The sequence below is a fragment of the Micromesistius poutassou genome, assembly GCF_964030765.1.
Source record: "Micromesistius poutassou genome assembly, chromosome: 10".
Classification (NCBI taxonomy): Eukaryota; Metazoa; Chordata; class Actinopteri; order Gadiformes; family Gadidae; genus Micromesistius; species Micromesistius poutassou.
The window spans coordinates 20,015,742-20,030,741 of record NC_140280.1 but is presented as its reverse complement, the minus strand read 5'-3'; the positions used below and the strand labels follow the sequence as shown (position 1 = coordinate 20,030,741).

The 15,000-nt window shown below is 46.2% G+C and overlaps 1 pseudogene across 1 annotated transcript in view; it reads left to right on the top strand.

Annotated features, from left to right (window-relative positions):
* The window catches only part of LOC311354494, a 208,645-nt pseudogene that overhangs the window by 119,095 nt on the left and 74,550 nt on the right, over nucleotides 1-15,000 (top strand). The window lies entirely within an intron of this gene.

Genomic DNA, 15,000 nt, shown 5'->3' with positions numbered 1-15,000 from the left:
CCATCAACGAAATGATCACCATCATAATAACCCAGTAGACTGCACCATAATAGTCAAGTAGACTGTAAAATTGACAACAACAGAGTGAGTGGAAGCGTTTGTCTACGGAACAACAGAACATTGTATTGGGTTTGAAAAAGCCCGTGGCATTGGCACAAATCTCTTGCCATGACCGAGTCCAACAGGGAACGCATAAATAAAGAATTAATATTAAGACGTCTGAGAAATGGAAGCAATGCAGATAAGTAAAAATTGCCATCTGCAATGCATCACTGAGTCTGATGAAATGACTTCAACAAAATAGTAAACAGATAAGATGCTGCCATGGATCGGACAGAGACGAGTCATGACAGCCACGCCCTCTTCTCCTCCAGGACAACGCCCCCACAGTCTGTGAGCTGATGAGCACCACACATCCACACCGCTCTGGCTCCCACTGATGTGTAGGGACATGTTTAACTGGAAATAGTCCAGATGAACGCCCCCCCCCCCTCCTGTTAGATTCTCATCAGGAGCCCTAACTCCATTAGTCCTGTGATGCATTGATTTTCTCTTGCTGCACTGTAGTGTGGGAGTTTGTGTGAGTGTGTGAGTGTGTGTGTGTGCATGTACAGGTGTGTGTGTGTGTGTGTGTGTGTGTGTGTGTGTGTATGCGTTTACAGGTGTCCGTGTGTGTGTGTGTGTGTTTGTGTGTGTGTGTGTGTGTCCAGGTATCTGTGTGTGTGTTTGTGTGTGTTTGTGTGCGTGTCTAGGTGTGTGTGTGTGTGGTAAGTAAGTGCTGTTGTGTATGGGTGTCAGAATTGCTTTTGATGTGTGCGTGTGTGTGAATATACACTTAGGGGAGTCAACACATACAGCCTGGGTGTAGTTCTGTGACCTGGTGACTGTTCCATACATCGCTACGTGTGTGTGGGTCAATCTGAACATGCTCTTAACACATGCTGAATCATATATATAACGTGGGTGTGACACAGGCTCTCACCACATCCCCACCGCCGTGCATTGGAGGCTGTGCAGCTGGGCGTCCCCTGAGTCATCAAATGTTAAAGGAACACACAGGTCTACCATTTCAGGTCATTTATAAAAATAAAAAAGCCAAGGCGAGATTCTTAGAGATCAAATCAAAAGTTTATTTCAATCTCTCCCTCTCTCTTGGCAAATTATGGATTTATCTAACTTGAAATTCTCGCATCCATGCCAAAAAAAAAGATTAGAAATTGTTGAGAAAGATTTATGCATTACCATTTAATTCTCAGTAATGTGTCAAGATTTGCACTTCATAGTTCGACGTTATTAGACAACGAGCGTAATCAAGGAGATAATCTCTCACTGACAGCGTGTCTTAATATTGATGTGCATGATTCATGAATCAAGAAAAAGCACCCAACCCCCTCTGTCGTTGACGTTGGAAATCACATAAACACGGAGGCTTTTAAAGACTGCTTTACTATGTGGGCGCGTCTCCACATCACATCATGTGCGAACACATTATCATTCACATCAAAAAAAAGAGCAAAAAAAAAGATTGATCAGCGTAAACTGCCGCTGTTACTCAACGGCTGCATTATTAATCCCAGCGCTGACTCAAACACTAGCCGCGGACCGCGTGGACGTGCGTGCGCGTGTGTCCTTCTACATAACTGTCAGCTCCTGACGGATTGCACACAGCGGCGACGCAGCAGTTAAGCAGCCTATTAGAAAAGCTTGAATGGCGCTGTAAACGATGACGGGCAGGGCTGCCTGACGCTTTAGTACGACGACGTAGAGCCAAGACTAAGGTCAGAAGTGTCTGACTACCCCTCTGTGAGGGCAGAGTGTCTCAGCCCCCCCCCCCCCCGGTTCACGTCGGGTAACGCGGTGCCCGTGGTCGGCACGCTGCAGGGGACCCTGCATGTCGGGGTGTCCCGACGTCATAACGTTGACGGTACATGTAAAACACAGAGCAGCAACAGACAAACTTGTAGCCACAAATGACAATATCAAGCATGGCAGAGGACATTTGGCCATAACCCCCTGAACTGACAGAGGTCATTTTGCCATAACCCCCTGAACTGACAGAGGTCATTTTGCCATAACCCCCTGAACTGACAGAGGTCATTTTGCCATAACCCCCTGAACTGACAGAGGTCATTTTGCCATAACCCCCTGAACTGACAGAGGTCATTTTGCCATAACCCCCTGAACTGACAGAGGTCATTTTGCCATAACCCCCTGAACTGACAGAGGTCATTTTGCCATAGCCCCCTGAACTTTTCCTGCCTCCATACCGCCACCTGCGTGTCCTTGTGTGTGTTTGTGTGTATGTGTGTTATGAATGTGTGTGAATTTGTGTTTTCCTCAATGCCTTAATGCTGTCTGTGTGCACAATGCATGACAACATTTTTAGTCACGCACACGTGACTGTGGCGGTCAGCACACACACACACACACTCACACACACAGACACACACACACACACACACACATCCCCCGTGCACGTGTGGGATGGCGTGCGGGGCACACGAGCGTGCACGTCAGGGCACACAGACACCTTGGGGCCAGAGCCTAATATAGTCTGTTCACCTGTTGTGGCCTTCCAACCGTAGACTCAGTGTGACACCTCCCAGGGCGGTTGTCAGGCAGACTTAAAAACCATCTAACAACCAGCCAACTCTGCAGGGCAGTGCCAACGGAAAAGACCTTGGATGCTCTGCTGTAGTTATACAACAGCTATTTCCTGGACTGTGATTCGCTCTTGCCTCCTCTCTCCTCCTGCTTCTGAATCCTAAACCTGTGGGCACCTCCTGCCATCACTTGGGCAGGAGATCCGCTCATAAATAACATTTTAGGAAATGCTTTTTGACAGGCTTTTATTTTATCCAGGCTTGTTTCTTCTTTACTTAAAAAGATAATTAACTCAGGTTTAATTCATTAGCTACTCCTTGATTTCTGCTGAAGTGTATCCATGGAATAGTGTCAATGTAAGCTGCAGTAGATATGATCAGAGAGTTGTAGAGAGAGAGAGCAGAAACAAGCCCCATTCTACAACTCAACAGCCCAAAACACACCTGCCTTTGTTTCTCTGTCATCGTGTCCTGGTTGGTCAGAAATGAGTAGGGAGCGCTCTAAAACACAAATGGTCTCCTACAGAGGCGGGCGCAGTCACGCAGAAACAGATATTCTCAAAGCCCATTTCTCTCGCTAACAGCTAAACAAATGGCTCGGCCATTTCTAATAAATCACAAAAGTAAATAGCTCTTACAAACGACCCACCTATTTAAGTGCATCGGGCCTCAACTGTGATTAAGGGCTATCTATAGAAACACAATTCTACTTGACTGACTTGACGGGGCTACGTTTGGCAGAGCCCTGGCGCTGCCGTCCTCCACCTGTCTCCTGGACCTCCAGGTCACGGCTGCTCGGCTGCCAGGGAGGCCGGCGCCAGGGACAGGGCAGGTGGCTGCGGCTCGGCTTTGTACAAGCCTCCTCTGCAAATCCACGACAAACATTAACACCGCTAAAGGAGCTAGTTAGCGCCCTGAGTTGTGGCTACCTTTTCTTTGTACTGTGTCGTGTTTTCCGTTGTATGTTCTTGTATTTTGTACTTACATTCATTTCACTTGCCATAGATCATCATTTCAAAAAGGTTGGGCGTATTCCCAAAGCTCACTGGCACGCTGAAGTCTCTTCCATGCCAGGCTGAACCAATGGGAGTGGAGACGCACCGTAGCGTGTCTCCGCAGCGATCCAGCGGCTGCAGGAGGTTCGGGGTGTGCCGGGCCTCGTATGGAGCGTTCTTAGCCCGTCGCCCGTCTCCTGTTTCTTTCGTCATCTGTTCTTGTTTCAGAATAAATGACAACGTCACAACGTTGAGCAAGTGAAGTCTGCCTGTAGCCCAGAGCAGGGTATCTGCACTGCACTAACAGCCCTCAAATCAACTTACCCTAATGCTGCATTCCACCCTCAGCTCCTCTACGCTAGATTGATGCCCTGGGTTGGATAAATACTTTCCAGCGCTGACCGTTGGAAATGCGAATCGCAGATCCCCGTTAGCACGCATTAGCCTAAATGAAATCACATTGCACACATTTCTTGATCTGATTCCTCAATGATGCAAGTAATAATCAAATATAATATATACGACGCGCTAAGAAGTAGCCAGACAATTCAATTAAAATGCTAATGGCAGATTGAGCTCCCCACACAACTCTACGGTTGACATTTGACGGGTCTGAGCTGCTTCCGGCCAACACATTGTGATCTGTCTGGCCAATGCTGTGCTTCAACATGCAACCCTTTCCCTGCGCCACAAACACAGAGACACACACACACACACAAATGGTAAGTATCAGTAAGTGAGTCACAAAATAGTGCACTAAAACAAGTACACCAGTACCCTTCGGGGTCAACACTTGTACCTGTATGTGAGAAGAGCGTTTGGCATTTTCAGTTTAGGGTTCCATTAGGGTTCATTAATTAACCTTTAATTCAAACATGTTAATGCACTGAAAAGATTTTTACCTAACACTTAATTAAAAGTGAACTAACCTTTACGCTAATGCTCTAAAATGATGCTTATTACTGCATGAGTAATGTTAATAAGTGTTTCATGTATGTACATTTTGTTAGACCAATCTTTAACCAGATTCCCATTGTGGGGCGAGTGTTGTCTCTGGCTCCTCCTCAACATGTGCTGGTTCTGTTGCAGACGATCTCGTGGGTCCTGATGCAGCAGGGTCCTTCTGTCCACTGCAGCCCTAGCCGTCTCTCACCACGATGAAGAGCTGCTGTGAGGACGTCATCGCTACAAAACCCTCAACCTCCTTTGTGTGCGACCGGCTCACTGCGCACACAACCCTAAGAAGAAAAGAAAAGAAAGAGAATGAAATGAAACAGAAACGCACCCACACACATATCAAAGCTCATGCACACCTACATAACCAAGCGTGCACACACGCACGCACTCACGCACGCACACACACAAACTCTATACACTGCAGTACAGACTGCAGACTGTTCCGACTTTGTTCCTCATGTGATGAGGGGGTATGAGGGGGTATGGGGGGGTATGAACCGGTAGAGATGGGGGCTGGTGCCCTGGGCCGCCTCCACTCATCAGACCGGGCGGTGAGGAGACTTGACCACAGCCATGGAGTGAGACGTCACTCCGTCCACCCCAAAAGGCGATTCACTCCAGTGGCGACAGGCGTTTAACGGGTTCAACCTCAGGGCAAACTGTTTTTTCAAACTGTCTCGAGAGCCGCCAGCCGTGTGGACCCAGTGACTGTGTAATAATTCCTTGTCTGTCACTCGCTGATCACCAAGTCACCGCATGGGGAGTTTACGAACACGTCCTGAAAAAGGAATGATCCATTAAAACTCCATCATCACTTTTTCACCGCGTGCATAACCATGTATCTAACCCCACGGCGAGCTAACCCCACGCGTCAGAACAAGACCCGGGCTAGCTCTCCGCCGTCTCACTGGGGACATCGCTGGTACTGAAGTAATGTACGATTAGTTTCCTATTGATTTATTCAGCCTCGGCCATTCAGCGCTGGTTGAGGACGGCCGGAGAGGACACCAAAGAGCTTTTCTTTATATCTGAATACCGTAGTACAGGTAATAGATGAGAAGATGACACCACAGGGAGCTCCGCGTGGACATGGTTCCTTCATCTGCCCTCACAGATAAGAGGGGGGCGAGGGCGTGCACAGCACATCACGTTTTAAATCTTTCTTTAGAGGGACCATCTTGCAATCCTTGGCTCAAAGGCTGGTCTTAATATTTCATGGCCATGCAATGTATCTTTTGACGCCGCAATGTGAGGTGAATTAAACATGACCGACTGCATAATCAAGGCCTTTTTAATGGCACCTCCTTCCACGGGCCCTGGGACTCATGAGCAACAGCCCCGTTACCAAAGCTCTTCTTGTTGATGTGCAGTTTCAGACTTGCTACTTTATTGGCAAGTACGTTAGTTAGTTAGTTAATTATAAACCTGCACATCCGGTTCCTTTGAATAATGGTTTTCATTTAGTTCTTTGTATAATGTACTAGAACACATCTTGATTTGTTCTAATGGTTATAGTCATGTTACCCTCGTGGAGGTTGGCAGATTGGTCTGCTGCACTGATTGCAAAGAGACCTTGTAATTTTTTTATTTTAATTTGAGCTTTGATTCAACCAATGCCAATGGCCAATGAGGAAAGCTTTACTTTGACCATTTCAGACAAAAATGTTCTGAAGTGTAACACGATTTTTTGGTCACTATCGTGTGGCCTTGTCTTGGTCATAGACACACACACACACACACACACACGCACGCACGCACGCACGCACACGCACACACAGTAGCGGGTCAGCCAATGGGAACAGGGAGGAGGCGCCTCGTGATTGGAGGACATCCCTTGTTCTTATTCAGTGTTGGGCCACAAAAGTACGTGACAGAATGTGACAAAAGTAACGCGTTACAGTATTATAATACTTTTAACAGTTACTTAGTAATATATAAAAAAGTACTGGTAATACTATTAAGTTACTATGTCAAGTAACGTGTTACCATGCAATTTCAAATCTTTATTTTATATATTAATGGTGAATGAGACAGAAGATTAACAAAATATGCTCCACTAGTGCACGTTCAACAAAATATGTTCACTAGAGTACGTCAGTTATATACTTTTGCTTTTTTATTATAAAAGCCCAAGTGTAGTTTACAGTGGAACCGAAAACCACTGTCATAGGTGGATCAAATAGTCTTTCAAGACCTTATTTAAGCCCTATTATTGTCTTTCTCTCAGTATTTCACAATGCGTTGAGTTCAAAGGCTTATCGGAAAACAATGATCACAGTGCGGGTGTTTGAGACTCATTTGTTTTCCCCTTGCTCTTTCTAAAGTGACAAAAAGCTTTCCTCAGATCCATAGATCCACCACATTTGTCATGACGCAAAAGGTTGGACAGTCCTGCTACATCTTCTTTCTCTGTCTCTTCACCACATTTTAATGATCCTCTTTGGGACTCGCGTTTGCTCTCTCTCCCTCTTCCTCTCCCTCTCCCCTCCCCCCCCCCTCTCTCTCTCTCTTCTTCTTCCTCTCAATGCCTCTCTCTCCCTCCCCCTCTATGTGGCTCAGTCCAGTTTAGATGTGAGTGCAGAAAATGGAGTCCCTTCGAGTGAACACAACCTCGTTTCCATGCGCCACACCGGCCTAACAGGCTTTGGGTGCCACAGCAAGCCAAGACGCAAAGGAAAAAAAAAAAGAGTATGATCCAAAGGGTTTATAATTTGCTATTTCTTTCTCTCTTTCCCTCTGTCCATTTGTCCATTGGGGAGTGTGGATAATGAGGCCCAGGCTCAAGAAGGGTTCCAGAAGTCCTTTAAAGTCGGACAAAAAAACCCTCTTCAAATCCTCCAAGGACTCTGAGAAGTTTGGAGCTCTGCTGGGCTGTGAGACGTTTCCTGTTTCATGCCACAGTATTTAGCAGCGGTTCTTACTACAGTCAACACTGCAGTTTTTAACATAATGCACGGTGTGTGTGTGTGTCTGTGCGTCTGTGTGTGTGAGCATCTGTGTGTGTGTGTGTGTGTGTGTGTGTGTGCGTGTGTACGTGCGTGCGTGTGTGTTTTTGCTAGTGCTTGTCGAGTGTGAGTGTGCGATTGTGTGTGTCCATGTATGTGTGTCCCTTTGCTGCAAACTTTGAACTCTCAAACATATATATATTACATTGTGAATGTGTGCGTTTGATTTGAATGATGATGCACAGGTACAATAATAAATTAATAATAATAAATTTTATTTATAAGCGCTTTTCCAAAAGCTCAAAGACACTTTACATACAATAAATGCAGTTAAAACACAAGACATTCAATTAAAAGCAGCAAAGACAGTATAAAACATAGAAAACAATATAAAAAACACACAGAAATTATGTATTAAAAGCTGATTTAAAAAGGTGTGTTTTTAACAGGGTCTTGAATGTTGGGAGGTGAGTGCAGGTGCGGATGGGTTTGGGGAGTGAGTTCCAGAGGGAGGGGGCAGCAATGGAGAAGGCTCTGTATGTGTATGTGTAATGTGTATGTGTTGGTGGTGGGGGGGAGGGGACCTGGCTAAATACGCCAGTCTAACATCCACTGACAGCAAGACATTAATGGTGCTTGTGACCTGCCACCCTCAGCACTACCAACCAATTACATAGTGACAGGAATCAAGCGAACCCAAAGCCAAAGCCTCTCTCTCCCTCTTTCTTCCACTCTTTCTCATTTTGTCCCACTTGATTCCACAAAGGGAATCCAAGTTCTGCTCTTCTTGTATTCATGTATTTTAATTTATTATATTTTATGGAACATAATTTGGCTCGCTAAAAACATTTTTCAGTAACCATGCTTATTGAGAAAATGTTGGTAAAATTGCAACCCATTCCTTAAAAAACATTTTGGGATGCCGTGTGACCAAATTCCTTTTTATAGAATCTAATATCACATATGACACCCTTGTCTTGGTTTGATTGATATGAAATGCATTGCATCGTCTTCTTTAATACCGCGACTGACGTAGAGCAGCTGCCTCTGCCCTCATCGCTCACAGTGAGTCAGCCCGCTCTCCTTAAAGTGTGCTGACATCACATCTTATCACAGCCACACACATCCAACACTACTGAGACGTCCTCTGCACAGCTGTGAATAATCACATGTCGGGGATGTCATCCGTCAGCAGATACGTCTAAAGCACACAGCTGTCCCACAGTACAGATAATGATGTGAGACATCAGACAAAGACATCCCTCAAGACTTTCTCCCTCTTTGCTTTTCTTTCCTATTTGTCTTATGAATCATTTGAATTAGTGTGTCATTGATACGCGCCACAGACAGTTATTTAAGTTGGGTAATTCAATTCCTCAACACTCTGGGCCTGAGGAAAGATGGCCGCCGCTGAGTCACTCCTCTAATTAAGATCTCTCATTTGACTGTGACTGACTCTCTGGTTCGCCGGATGCTTGTCAATCCCACACAGCAAGCGTAGAAGAACGACTTCACCGTGACAGTTCCAAACACATCATAGGCAAGAGAGAGAGAGAGAGGATCAGGAATACAATCAGAGCAGACGTGCTATCCATTATGCAGCAGTACATGTTCTGAACAACAACGGTTTGATTCATCATTAATGGCTAGGTCAATACCCCTCTGGAGTGTGGTGGATTATCTAAGCAGCCTCACCTGGCCCGAATCAGCCTGATTAGAGGCTGGGGCTGGGGGGGGGGGAGGGGGGGGGTGGGCTGCACACCAGTTGCATGGAGAAATCTGTGCGCACAGGTTAAACCAAGTGAAGAAAGGGGAGATCGCACACAAAGGCTCAGAAGTTCCAAAAGTGTATTTTAAAAGCCGAAACAACAATTGCAGGCCACATAACCAAGGGGTAAACGTCTCGGGTCGAGCCCTTCACAGGTTAACCCAGACACCACCACACACGCTCCGGGCGGCCAATGGGTTTTTCGGAATCTGGAAGAATCATGAATATTAATGAGGGGATAGCCGGAGATTATCCAATCACGTTGGTTTAAATCCCTGATCCAATCCAAAAAGGCTAAAATCCGTCACGTGACCGCAGGGTAGGTAACTTAAATTGTACTTTATATTAAACTAACGTTAGTCAAACGCATTTCTCTGATAGGGTTATGGGTAGGGGTAGGGTTACGCTTAGGGTTAGGGTTAGGGTTAGGAGTCAGCATGCGAGTTTGACTGACAGGCTGCCTGTCCAATCCTAGCGCTTGAGGCGGGACTTTTCCCAGATTCCGCCTACGGAAAACACAGTCGCCTCCGGGCGATGTCCTACATGGCAGTATGGATCACCGCCGTCATGTCACCATGTACCCGTCACCATGGACCCGTCACCATGTCACCATGTACCCGTCACCATGTACCCGTCACCATGTCACCATGTACCCGTGTCCTTGTGTCTGGAGCAGACCAGAGAAGACACCTAGGTGCTATGTAGCGTTAGCATTGCTACCACCCCCATCGTCACAAACAACAGCACACACCACTGCTCAGCCTGCAAACCCAATGTACATAACTTACATATTGAATTCTAACGTTAGGGATTTCGACTGTTCATAAACACCTAGCTACGGTGCAACTATTTCCCTTACGTAATTAAATAAACACAATCCTAATAAGGAAATACATTTAATTAGGTTCAACCACCCGCCCCCCCTCCCCGCCTGTCCCCGTCTGATCACTCCCCCAGCCAGGTGCCGGGGTAACCTGGTGACCCCCGTGTGACGCCTTCATCAGGCCGCCAGCGTCTCTCTGAGGGCCGGGGCTCCGGGACCTCTGAGAGATGGATCACAGAATATGACGAAACCCCTCCTCCCTTATTTCCCTCGTTCTCTCTCTTCCCCGTTGTCTCTTACTCGCTCATTCTTGATGTCTCTCTCTCTCTGCTTACTCTCTCCCTCTCTACCATCTATCCTTCTCGCTCTCTCTTATCCCAAACCCAATAGTCCATGCTAGGTGGATGCCCTGGTGCTCAGGGACCCCTACTTCCACACAGAGGCAATATCATCTGATAAATTGCCTTTCATGGCGCAGAGTTACCGCTGGGCGGGGGGCGGGGGGGGGCGGGGGCAGCACTCGCCCAGAGCTGTGTTGTAGAGTCCAAGCATCGGGGCACGGTAGTAGAAATGGGGTAATTTGTTCTGAGAATGAACAGGCGATGATGGGCCCTATCCTAAGGGGAGGGCCCTTGCGTCGAATCCCATTTTGAGCATTAAAATCAAATAACCAGGCGTCTAGCACTGCCATGTAAACAAGACAGGTTGGAAAAAAACATTGTGTTTCTGTTTCTGTCAGAGGGTGCTTTTTGTTTTTTAATTGAGTTATTTATAAATCCCCTACGGTCATTCATTCATATGCCGGTCACATTGGGAAAAGCCATTTCTGTTCTTCTTGCCTACTGCAAGGGGCTGGTGGAGTGCAATATGCTTGACGGGGTTCAGTTTAATTCCACATGGAAGTACAGAAAACGTTCTTTCTGCGGTGTACGCTCCGACACTGTCAGCTTGGTCCACCGCCTCGTACGGCGTTTGAACATTAACCGTTTGGAGCAGCCTCAGTCCTGCAGGAGTCTAGCAGTGTCACCAAATCAAGCCAAGCAAATCTATCCATACATCAGTCAAGGATAATTCATGCTGACTTTTGCACATGGTTAGGCATTAGGTGAACTCGAATGACAAGTATTTTACCCCTTCATTCATAGTGAGTTATTTCATAGTCATGCAAAAAGTGCTGCATCCCATGTCTGGTTGTATTAGCAATCATGGCCCCCTCAACTAGCCGATGCTATTCTAACCCAAACAAACTAAACTCTACCTGTAGCCACTGTGAAGACATGGCAAAACATCCTGCCTGGATAGGACTGTTCTTAAACACAGTATCATCAAGGATAAGATAAATAACACTTTATAAGTCCCTTCTTACTAAGGAAGTTAGAAAGCCAAAATGAAGACGAAATGATTGTGAAAATAATTATTAATAATAATTTGCTTTTAGCATCGACATAGGTTGTACCGCTCCAGAGGCCGGCGACGAGGCCTGCAGACAGGAAAGAGGACTGGCTGGTAACCGGCGACTTGAGGGATGGCCCAGCTGATGGATTCATGGAGACAGCTGACTCATGGTCTGACTGTGGCTCGGTTGAGAAGGCCGACTCATGGTCTGACTGTGGCTCGGCGGAGAAGGCCGACTCATGGTCTAGCGGTGGGTCGGTTGAGAAGGCCGACTCATGGTCCAGAGACTCTGTGGCGCTGGCAGCTGAGTCTCTGGACGGCTGAGTGAGTCTCTGGGTCTCTGAGTCTCTGAGTCTCTGGGCGGCTGAGTCTCTGAGTCTCTGGACGGCTGAGTCTCTGGGTCTCTGAGTCTCTGGGTCTCTGAGTCTGAGTCTCTGGACGGCTGAGTCTCTGAGTCTGCCAATGGAGTCGGGAGGCCACGATGACCACGCCTTCTTCTTGCAAAAAGGCGACTGCTGGATATCAGGGTACAATAAATGTTTCTTGGGTTCAGGAAATGCAGAATATGGACAGGCAGGTAGTGGTTTAGGCTGGAGGCTAGAATGGTGGGGGCTAACATGCTTGGGGATAGCAGGCCGGGAATCAGACTGGGTAACAGGGTTGTTGAGGAAGTCCTGAGCCTACCCAGGTAACATCTCACTAAACCAAGGCTTAGCATAATAAAGAAAATCCAAAAAATCACGGTTCCTCAAACTGGCAGTAAAAACACCAACAAGGAGAGAACCACAAGGACAAAGGGACATGACAAATATAACAAACTGACAAGGGAACAAAGGAAGTGAACTTGTATGTATGGGGAGAGACTGAGGGTGGATGAGTTGGGAAGATTATGACAAGGACACACAGGTGAAGGGAATGAAGTGATTGCAGGCAGGACCATAAAACAAACACCGTAGAACAAAAATACAGATTCAGAGGATGTCTAGCTCTAGCCCAACAATGGAGATGGCCTTCCTCAGTGGCTGGCTGAGTCTGTGTGTCTCCCCAGCCTTGATGCCGTCTCCTCTGCAGCCCACCTCAAAGAAACAAAATACCGTGTGCTGGCTACCCCTGACTGGTAGAACATCTGCAGTAGCCAGCCACACAGGTCAAAGAACAGCCTGTTCCGTCCTCTCCGATAAAGAGCCTCAGTGTTATCCATCCAGTTCATTTTTTTTCATGCTCTCCCAGGAACCTTTACCAGTCCACCATCGCTACCTCCTCCCCCCGGATGGGGATAGGGGTTTTGGGCTTCCTGCTCCCATCGGAAGTCCATCCCCAGCTCCTATGGCTTTCCGACATTGAGCTGGATAGCAGTGGTCCACCTATGACCATCTGACCAAGCTCCCTACCACAGCGCTGTACTCCTCCACCGCGTCCTCACTGATGCAGCGTGACGGACGAGCCTTCACAGAACCTCTTTAGGTGGCATCATCTGTAGTGGTGGCTGAGGTCAGAGGATAGATGAAGGTGTGGTTCTTTGGGGTGTGTCGGTGTTGCTCATCAACCCATCTGAGAGTCAGCCCTGCAGACGTACTGTGGCTGGCTGGGGAGGCAGTCCGTGGTCCAGGTCACCATGTCCTGGTCTCATACAGTATAATGTAACATGAACACCCTGTTCGGACACAACCTTCTGTCACATAGCGTCTGAACACCATACTGATCCTACTATCGGCTACAGTCGATCCATGATTTTGATGGGACAATTGGTTGTAACATGAAGTCATTAGCTGAAGCTTGCCTGTTATATAATGAAAACAGCTAAATAAAATAATAAAAACAAGAAATACATCAAGAAAAAAAAGAAACTCAGAACTTACTTAAAAAATGAATATCTGTCCGGGAGATGCCCCTGAGCTCATTAATTAAAAAAAAACATTTAATATGATGATATTATATCTGCCTCACCAGGCTGGCAGCGCGGTCTTCAAAGGCTTGCAGACTGTGATTGTGGGTCAGCACATGCACATCAAACATATCTGAGGTGAGAGCTGCTGTATGGCCAGGGAGCCAGCGCGCCTATCTGCTAAGTGCTTCTACTGCCGTGGGAATTAATTTTCTTTTTCTCTTTTTCTCTGTAAAGTCTCCACCGACGAGGCAAAGCCACTGCATTTTGGGGAGAGGTTGTGAGCTTCTGAGACCCCCCCCTTTCTCTCTCTCTCTCTCTCTCCCCCTCGACCCCCATACATCCCCAGTCTACTACTGTGGTTCATTGCAAACAATGATAAGTGATGTGAATGCTATTAAGGGACTGTCTGCCAAAACACTTAGGTGCACATTAATTATGGAGAGAGAGAAAGAGGGAAGAGAGAGAGAGAAAGTGGGAGAGATTGCGCAACGCAACTTACTTGCTTGACATTATTCAAAAGTAATTAGCCGGCTTGTTATTTTAATCATGGATGAAAGGACACAAGAAAGGAATTAACACTAAAATAAAATGGTGGCATTACCAGGAAGCGGGACAAGACAGTCGGAGGATGTGAGAGAGAGATACATACATAGAGAGAATGAGATAGAAAGAGAGGGAGGTAAGTAAAGAGAAAAGAGAGGGAGAGAATGAGAGAAAGGAGGAGAAAATTAGAGAAGAAAGAAAAGAGGGAGATAATGAGCAAAATAAAGAGAAAATGAGGGAAAGAGACGGAGAGAATGAGAAGGAGAGAATGAGAGAAAGGAGGAGATTGAGACTACTTTGCATGTCTCTGACTTGATTTTCCTCGCATGTGTCAAATGTATTGATATGTAACTTACTTTTATTCAATAACCCTAAGCAGAGAAGACAACACTGTTTCACTGATGCTGTGTCGGGTGTTCAAATCTGCTGCAACAAAATTGATTTAATCTACTCCCTAGTCTCTGCTCAGTGTCCTTTGGCTGACAACCGCATATCCGCCAATTAAAAGGGACAGCGTTACTTTAATATACCAGGTTAACAGTGTCATTTCATTTTAATATTTTTGTGTGTTATACTGAACATAGCTATGTTATAATTACAGTAGACCGGAGTCACATGATGCGGCAATCACACATTTTCAAGCAGTAAATATTGATTGGACTGCTTGGACTGCTGCTCGTAATTAACAATTATTCGCCGAAGGCGAAGTGAATTCACAGATTGACGGAGCCTGAGGTGAATAACTGTTAGTATAAACTACACTTGAACACTCCAAAAATAAACAAGGTAACACTTTTTGCCGGAATTTATTTGTTTTTATTACCGGTTTATTTTTTTCATTGTGCGTGACGAGACGACCGTCACGCGCAATCAAAACAATATCCTGAGTTTGAGATCTCAATCATGGGATATTGCCCAATGTCCAGAGATAGCGAACCAATCAAATTGCACCGTCTTAGGAGGTTCACATGTAGCGTATACTAAACAAGGATAGGATAATAGCATGATTTTATAAACCTCAGCCTGCTGTCTGTCCTATTAACAATTGTTTTAAATATCTATGTGTTGCCTTTAGAAATACAA